The following is a 9542-nucleotide window of genomic DNA, read 5'->3' as shown; positions in this document are numbered from 1 at the left end:
TTTGGAATTCATTTTAGTAACAAGCACACACACACGCACACACACTCTCCTCATATTTAATTCATATTCAATTCAAATAAATTATTACTATATATTTACTATAAAATAATCAAGTTAATGTCTCACATTATAGGGTAGTTTTTAAAGAACTAAGTTTTAGAAAAGGTAACTTACATAGTCATATAAAACCATTTTTCTTTATAGGCTTTTTAAGATTTTCCTTCTATTTCTGGAGTCCTGGAATCTTCTCAAAATGTGTCTTAGTATCAGGGAGGAAATAAGCCCCTGGCATAATTAACAAAACCTCAGTTACTAGGTACTAGAACTTAAAACTTACAAGTAACAGTGAATTAATTAATATTTTATTCCACGGGACAAATCGTACAGTTTATTTATAGATCCTAAATATTTTAGGTGACTTTTTCAAAATGTACATCCAAGTCTCTTTCACATGGGTTTTTTAAGTGTGCTTACGTTATAAAGTCCACTATCTCCACTCTTCCTGATCATTACAAGGAATCATCTTCACTACCCAATGTCCAGAGACCCCCTCATTTCCTGCTGATCAAAAGGCAAAACTCAGAGGGGAGGAGCCGAGATGGCGGAACAGCATGGAAGTTTTTTGTGTGGCTTGAGTCCATGAAATACAGCCAGACCAACACTAAACCATCCTGCACACCTAGAAAACTGATCTGAGGATTAACACAACAATCTGCACAACCTGAACCACAGAATTCAGCAGGTACACGGTGCTGAGAGGCGAACTGGGGGAGAGAGAAGCTGCCGAGGGCAGGGAGCCACTTTTGCGTGCGGGGGCGGGGGGGGGGGTGGAGAGGCGGAGAATACGGGAAAAGCACCCCCCCCCCCCCCGCAAAAGCAGCTGGAGAGACAGTAGAAAAGTGGAAACAGTCTCAGGGACTGAACTGAAAAGGGAAAAAGGAGAAAGGAGAGAGTTTAAATTCCATTAAGACTGTAAACAGGGGGAGTGCAGAGTCTGAAACTCCGCAGCACAATACCTGGCAGTGCTCTGGTGGGAAGGGCGAATCCCAGCAGCAGAGTGCAGTCCGGGGTCTTCAGGCCAAATGGGGAGAGGCGGTTCCCCTGCTGGGAGGACACCTAGTAGAGGCTGTGTGGGTCCCCTAAAGGCAAGGCCCCGGTGGACCCAGGAGAACAACCACATTCACTGGTGCTGGAACAAAGTCGTTAAGGGTGAAACCTGGTGCCAGATATGTGTTGAGATTTTTCATAATCCCTGAAACACTGCTGCTACACTATCTCGCAAACTTTTTCTGGACCCGGCTGACACCCGGTTGCAGTCTCTGGGCACTGGTAGCAGCACGGTCCTGCAAACATTCCTGAGTGCGGCCGGCACCCGGCCATTGCTCCGTGAGACCCTCCTGCAGAGGGGCAGAATGGGTCAAAGCCGCAGTCCCTCAGAAGTAAGGGGCCAGGAAAAATAGCCGCATCTGAGACAAAACTCGGGAGGGAGGTAGGTGCTGCCTGGGGCTTGGTCACACACTGTGTAAAAGCGGGAAGTGGACGGAAGCCGAAGACAAAGGACGGGTGCATGATTGCTGATCCGGGGGACAAAGTTCCCATACTAGACAATGGGTAGCTGGGTAACACCATTGTCTTACTCCCGCACATGCGCGTATGCACACACAAGCACCACAACCATCCACCCCAGTAAGCTAAGCAGCGCCATCTAGTGGAGAATGGAGCCATTACACTAGCCCAACTAGGCCAACCTTGCTCTTCAGGAACACAAGTCTCTCCGCTTGCTTAGTTTATGGACTATAAAGTGCTTCATAGTTTTACTCCCAGGGGAAAATGAAGTAATTTCAGTTGTATTTCAGTCTGTTGGCTGGTCCATCTATTCACTTGTCTCTTTTTTTCTTTTTTATCGTTTTCATTTTGTTTCTTCTCATGAATGCAGAAAGAGAAAAAATTCATTTTTATTTTCAATTTTTATTAAAAATATTTTTCTTTAATTTTTTTCCACTATATTTTTTACTGTTGTGAAAACTTTTTCAAATTCTATTTTACTTCCATCATTTCATTTTAGTCTACTTCAGTGTATTCATTTTTTTCAAATTATGAAACGATTTCCTTTTTTTTGCCCCTTTTTTCTCTAATCTATCAAGCCCCTTTCAACACCCAGACCAAAACACACCTAGGATCTAGCATCATTTATTCGATTGTGTGTGTGTGTGTGTGTGTGTTTCTAATTTATTAATTTATAATTTTTTTAATTTTAATATTTTTTTAATTTTAATTTTTTTACTGCATTAATTCCTTTTCTCCCTTCAAAATGACAAAATGAAGGAATTCACCCCAAATAGAAGAGTAGGAACAAACGACATCCAGGGATTTAACCAACACAGATACTAGAAAGATGTCTGAAGCAGAATTTAGAATCACAATAATAAGAATACTAGCTGAAGTCGAAAATAGATTAGAATCCATTTCTGTGGAGATAAAAGTAGTAAAAGCTAGTCAGGATGAAATAAAAAATGCTGTGACTGAGCTGCAATTTCAAATGGAGGTCACGGAGGCAACGATGGATGAGGCAGAACACAGAATCAGTGATACAGAGGACAAACTTGTGGAGAATAATGAAGCAGAAAAAAAGAGGGAGATTAAGGCAAAAGAGCACTATTTAAGAATTAGAGAAATCAGTGACTCATTAAAAAGGAACAACATCAGAACCATAGGAGTCCCAGAAGAGGAAGAGAGAGAAATAGGGGTAGAAGGGTTATGTGAGCCAATCATAGCAGAAAACTTTCCTAACCCAGGGGAAGACACAGACATCAAAATCCAGGAAGCACAGAGGACTCCCATTAGATTCAACAAAAACCAACCACCAACAAGGCATGTCATAGTCAAATTCACAAAATACCGAGGCAAGGAGAGAATCATGAAAGCAGCAAGGGAAAAAAAGTCCCTAACCTACAAGGGAAGACAGATCAGGTTTGCAGCAGACCTATCCACAGAAACTTGGCAGGCCAGAAAGGAGTGGCAGGATATATTCAGTGTGCTGAATCAGAAAAATATGCAGCCAAGAGTTCTTTATCCAGCAAGGCTGCCATTCAAAATAGAAAGAGAGATGAACAGTTTCCCAGACAAACAAAAACTAAAGGAGTTTCTGACCGCTAAACCAGCCCTGCAAGAAATTTTAAGGGGGACTCTCTGAGGGGAGAAAAGATGAAAACACATGCGCGTGCACACACACACAACACACAAATAAAAAAAAAACAAAAGCAACAAAGACTAGAAAGGACCAGAGAATACCACCAGAAACTCCAACTCTACAAGCAACATAATGGCAATAAATTCATATCTTTCAGTACTCACTCTAAATGTCAATGGACTAAATGCTCCAATCAAAAGACATAGGGTAACAGAATGCATAAGAAAACAAGATGCATCTATATGCTGTTTACAAGAGACCCACTTTAGACCTAAAGACACCTTCAGATTGAAAGTAAGGGGATGGAGAACCAACAAAAGAAAGCCAGAGTAGCCATACTTATATCAGACAATCAGGACTTTAAAATAAAGACTGTATCAAGAGATGCAGAAAGGCATTATATCATAATTAAGGGGTCTATCCACCAATAATACCTAATTGTAAACATTTATGCCCAAATGTGGAAGCACTCAAATATATAAATCAATTAATCACAAACATAAAGAAACTCATTGATAGTAATACCTTAATAGTAGGGGACTTCAACACCCCACTCACAACAATGGACAGATCGTCTAATCAAAAAATCAACAAGGAAACAATGACTTTGAATGGCACTGGACCAGATGGACTTAACAGATATATTCAGAACATTTCATCCTAAACCAGCAGAATATACATTCTTCTCCAGTGCACATGGAACGTTCTCCAGAAAACACCACATACTGGGACACTAATCTCTAATGATAGAGATCATACTGTGAATATTTTCAGACCACAATGCTTTGAAACTCGAAATCAACCACAAGAAAAAAATTTTTAAAGTAACAAATACTTGGAGACTAAAGAGCATCCCACTAAAGAATAAATGGGCTAAATAAGAAGTTAAAGATGAAATTAAAAAGTTCATGGAAGCCAATTAAAACCATAACACCACAACCCAAAACCTCTGGGATGCAGCAAAGGCGGTCATAAGAGGAAAGTATATAGCAAGCCAGGCCTTCCTAAAGAAGGAAGAAAGATCTCAGATACACAACCTAACCTTACGCCTTAAGGAGCTGGAAAAAGAACAGCCAATGAAACCCATAACCAGCAGAAGACAGGAAATAATAAAGATTAGAGCAGAGATTAATGCTATTGAAACCAAAAGAACAGTAGAACAGATCAATGAAACCAGAAGCTAGTTCTGTGAAAGAAATAACAAAATTGATAAACCACTAGCCAGTTTGATCAAGAAGAAAAAGGAAAGGACCCAAATAAATAAAATCAAGGAATGAAAGAGGAGAGATCACAACCAACACAACAGAAATAAAAACAATAATAAGAGAATATTATGAGCAATTATATGCCAATAGAATGGGTATCTAGAAGAAATGGACAAATTCCTAGAAGCATATACACTACTAAAACTGAAACAGGAAGATAAAGAAAATTTGAACAGACCCATAACCAGTAAGGAAATTGAATTAGTAATCAAAAATCTCCTAAAAAAATAAGACTCCAAGGCCAGATGGCTTTCCAGGGGAATTCTACCAAACATTTAAGGAAGAGTTAACACCTATTCTCTTGAAGCTGTTCCAAAAAATAGAAATGGAAGGAAAACTTCCAAACTCTTACTAGGAAGCCAGCATTACCTTGATTCCAAAACCAGACAAAGACACACTAAAAAGGAGAACTATAGACTAATTTCCCTGATGAACATGGATGCAAAAATCCTCAACAAGATACTAGCCTACCAGATCCAACAATACATTAAAAGAATTATTCACCACGACCAAGTGGAATTTATACCTGGGATGCAGGGCTGGTTCAATATCCACAAAACAATCAATGTGATTCATCACATCAATAAAAGAAAGGACAAGAACTGTATGGTCCTCTCAATAGATGCAGAGAAAGCATTTGACAAAATACTGCATCATTTCTTGATAAAAAAAAAAACCCTCAAGAAAATAGGGATAGAAGAATTATACCTCAAGATCATAAAAGCCATATATGAAAGACCCAACACTAATATCATCCTCAATGGGGAAAAACTGAGAGCTATCCCCCTAAGGTCAGGAACAAGACAGGGATGTCCACTCTTGCCATTGTTATTCAACATAGTATTGGAAGTCTTAGCCTCTGCAATCAGACAATACAAAGAAATAAAAGGCATCCAAATCGGCCAGGAGGAGGTCAAAATTTTACTCTTCACAGATGACGTGAAACTCTATATGGAAAATCCAAAAAATTCCACCAAAAAACTGCTAGAACTGATTCATGAATTCAGCAAAGTTGCAGGATATAATATCAATGCAGACATTGGTTGCATTCCTATACACCAACAATGAAGCAACAAAAGGAGAAATCAAGGAATCAATCCCGTTTACAATTGCACCAAAAACCATAAAATACCTAGGAATAAATCTAACCAAAGAGGTGAAAAATATATACTAAAAACTATAGAAAGCTTATGAAGAAATTGAAGAAGACACACACAAAAAAAGAAAAAGATTCCATACTCCTGGATAGAAAGAACAAATATTGTTAAAATGTCAATACTACCCCAAGTAATCTACATATTCAATGCAATCCCTATCAAAGTAACACCAGCATTCTTCACAGAGCTAGAACAAATAATCCTAAAATTTGTATGGAACCAGAAAAGACCCTGAATAGCCAAAGCAATCTTGAAAAAGAAAACCAAAGCAGGAGGCATCCTAATCCCGGACTTCAAGCTATACTACAAAGCTGTAATCATCAAGACAGTATAGTACTGGCACAATAACAGACACTCAGATCGATGGAACAGAATAGAGAACCCAGAAATGAACCCACAAACGTATGGCCAACTAATCTTTGACAAAGAAGGAAATAATATCCAATGGAATAAAGACAGTCTCTTCAGCAAGTTGTGCTGGGAAAACTGGACAGCGACATGCAGAAGAATAAACCTGGACCACTCTCTTACACCATACACAAAAATAAACTCAAAATGGATGAAAGACCTCAATGTAAGACAAGAAGCCATCAAAATCCTTGAGGAGAAAGCAGTCAAAAACCTCTTTGATCTTGGCTGCAGCAACTTCTTACTCAACATGTCTCCGGAGGCAAGGGAAACAAAAGCAAAAATGAACTACTGGGACCTCATCAAAATAAAAAGCTTCTGCACAGTGAAGGAAACAATCAGCAAAACTAAAAGGCAACCAACAGAATGGGAGAAGATATTTGCAAATGACATATCAGATAAAGGGTTAGTATACAAAATCTATAAAGAACTTATCAAACTTAACACCCAAAAAAACAAATAATCCAGTGAAGAAATGGGCAAAAGACATGAATAGACACTTCTCCAAAGAAGATATCCAGATGGCCAATGGACACATGAAAAAATGCTCAACATAACTCATCATCAGGGAAATACAAATCAAAACCACAATGAGATACCACCTCACACCTGTCAGAATGGCTAACATTAACATCTCAGGCAACAACAGAGGTTGGTGAAGATGTGGAGAAAGAGGATCTGTTTTGCATTCCTGGTGGGAATGCAAGCTGGTGCAGCCACTCTGGAAAACGGTCTGGAGGTTCCTCAAAAAATTAAAAATAGAACTACCCTATGACCCAGCAATTGCACTACTAGGTATTTATCCAATGGATACAGGTATGTTGTTTCAAAGGGACACACGCACCCCAATGTTGACAGCAGCACTATCAACAATAGCCGAAGTATGGAAAGAGCCCAGATGTCCACTGATGGATGAATGGATAATGAAGATGTGTGATATATGTGTACACACACACACACACACACACATACACACACACAATGGAGTATTACTCAGCAATCAAAAAGAAAGAAATCTTGCCATTTACAACTACATGGATTGAACTAGAGGGTATTATGCTAAGCGAAATTAGTCAGAGAAAGACAAACATCATATGACTTCACTCATGTGAGGACTTTAATACACAGAACAGATGAACATAAGGGAAAGGAAACAAAAGTAATATAAAAACAGGGAGTAGGACAAAACGTAAGAGACTCTTAACAATGGAGAACAAACAGAGGGTTACTGGAGGGGTTGTGGGAGGGGGGATGGGCTAAATGGGTAAGGGGCAATAAGGAAACTACTCCTGAAATCATTGTTGCACTATATTGCTAACTAATTTGGATGTACATTAAAGAAATAAAATTAATAAAAAAAATAAGGCAAAACTCAGAGGGTCTTGAGTATACACAAGTATTTTTTTAAGTCGATAATTTTTATGTGCTTAGAAACAGGGTTATGATGGCCACCAGCCCTTAGCTTATGAGCACTTTCTCCTTGCCTTTCTTCAATGATCTTCTTACAACCGGTAGTTTTATTTTAAAATTCTGAGTTCATGGCCTTTTTTTCACAGTAGAATATGTCCTTTTTTATCCATCTTGCCTAGAATTTGGTGAAGCATTTTAATTTGAAGATTTGAGTCCTCTGCTCAGATAAACTTCCTTCTACTACTTAATGTCTTCCTCTTCTCCATCTGTTTTTTTTTTTGTGGTTTTTTTTTTTTTTTTTTTTTTTTTTTTTTGTCTAGCACTCCTGTTATTCACACAGAAAGTCCACTGGATGGGGTGCCTGGGTGGGTCAGTTGGTTAAGCATCTGACTGTTGATTTCAGCTCAGGTCATGATCTCATGGTTCAGTGATTTCAGCTCAGGTCATGATCTCATGGTTCAGTGAGATCAAGGCCTGTATTAAACCCTGCATCAGGCTTCGTACTGACAGCACACAGCCTGCTTAGGAGTCTCTCTCTCCCTCTCTCTCTGCCCCTCCCGTCCTCAAAAGTAAATATATTTTTTTAAAGTCTATTGGGTCTGTTATCCAAATCTATTATCTTGCCCATTTTTTTTTTAATTTTTTTTTTTTAACGTTTATTTTTGAGACAGAGAGAGACAGAGCATGAAGGGGGTAGGGGCAGAGAGAGAAGGAGACACAGAATCGGAAGCAGGCTCCAGGCTCTGAGCCATCAGCCCAGAGCCCGACGCGGGGCTCGAACTCACGGACCGCGAGATCGTGACCTGAGCTGAAGTCGGACGCTTAACCGACTGCGCCACCCAGGCGCCCCTTGCCCATTTTTATATCATTGGTTTTAACAGAGATTCTGTGCTCTTTCCATTTGTCTGCTGGTTTGTTTGTTTGCAAATCATCATCCGTTTTTATAGATGCGGCAAAGGTGTGTGTGTGTGTGTGTGTGCATGCTATGCTTAAATATCCTTAATTGTTCTTACAATTTTGTTTATTGGGAAATGGGGTGCATTTTTGTTCAAGATCAAGTTCAAAGTCTAACTTAGCTCTGTCAATATTTAAATAACATTTTTATACCATTTTGTATGTCTCCCAGAAAAACACTTCAGATATCAAATAATACTATTTATATTAATTGGCTGATTTGTACTAATTGGCTGATTTTTAAGCTCTACCTAGCTGATTGGTTTCAGGAAGTTTTTGTTATTCTTTGTTCTTATCTAAGTCTGAAAGACTGGTCTATAATTTTTAACTGCAATTTCAGGCAGTTTGGGGAAAGCAGAGATATTTTCAGGCTTCCAAAGCCCTTGTTTCCACAGTCTTTAATTGTCTATTGCATAAGATAGGAGAGCTCTGCTGATCTAAGGGAGGACTTCTACAATAGCTTTATTTTGTTAGAAGCCTCTTATTTTGTGTATCTCTTGATTCTCTTCATTCTGTGTTCTGACACCCCTTTGGTTGGCTGTTGATTTTGTTTGTCTATTCCCTGGGGGGTGAAGTTTCAGTTGCTGAGGTACCTTGGGTAGCAACAATCTTGAAAATGAAGGGAGGAACAGCAATCTGGCAAAAATACATCAGAGATTTGCCAGATGGTGAACACATACTCCCCCTGATTAGAGCCTGAACAAAGCTTCTTTGTTCCTCAGTCTTTTCAGCAGTCAATGCTTGATGTTCTAGACCAGTGTCAGAAGGAACTCAATGCATCTGCTAAGCATTCCTGCACCTCATGGGGGACCAGCGAGACCCACTGTCATCTCAGGAATGCTCAGTCAGGAAGATAAATTCCCTGGGAATTCACAAGTCTCTGCAAACCAGTAGTTCTCAAATCCTTACCCCTTGGGTCTCTGCCAACTGCCTCCAAACTTTCATCCAACACAAAGGAGGGAGATTCTCTATCAGCTTTTTTTTCTCCAAGGTCTTACATCATCCAGTTAAACAGCAGACCTGGTTACTACTCAGCTCAGGTCAAGTCCTATAGTTTGGTTAGAGATGTAGGATGAAAGGTGCCTGGCTGGCTGGCTCAGTTGGCAGAGCATGTGACTCTTGATCTCAGGGTCATGAGTTCAAGCCTCATGTTAGGCA

General features: G+C 39.5%; 1 non-coding gene across 1 annotated transcript; it reads left to right on the top strand.

Annotated features, from left to right (window-relative positions):
• The first annotated feature begins 9469 nt into the window (after positions 1 to 9469).
• Positions 9470 to 9542, top strand: TRNAK-CUU. The gene has a single exon. It is a non-coding gene; the product is annotated as a tRNA-Lys (tRNA).

Source organism: Panthera tigris, chromosome B2 (assembly GCF_018350195.1).
Source record: "Panthera tigris isolate Pti1 chromosome B2, P.tigris_Pti1_mat1.1, whole genome shotgun sequence".
Taxonomy (NCBI): Eukaryota; Metazoa; Chordata; class Mammalia; order Carnivora; family Felidae; genus Panthera; species Panthera tigris.
This window is presented reverse-complemented; position numbering and strand designations above follow the sequence as displayed.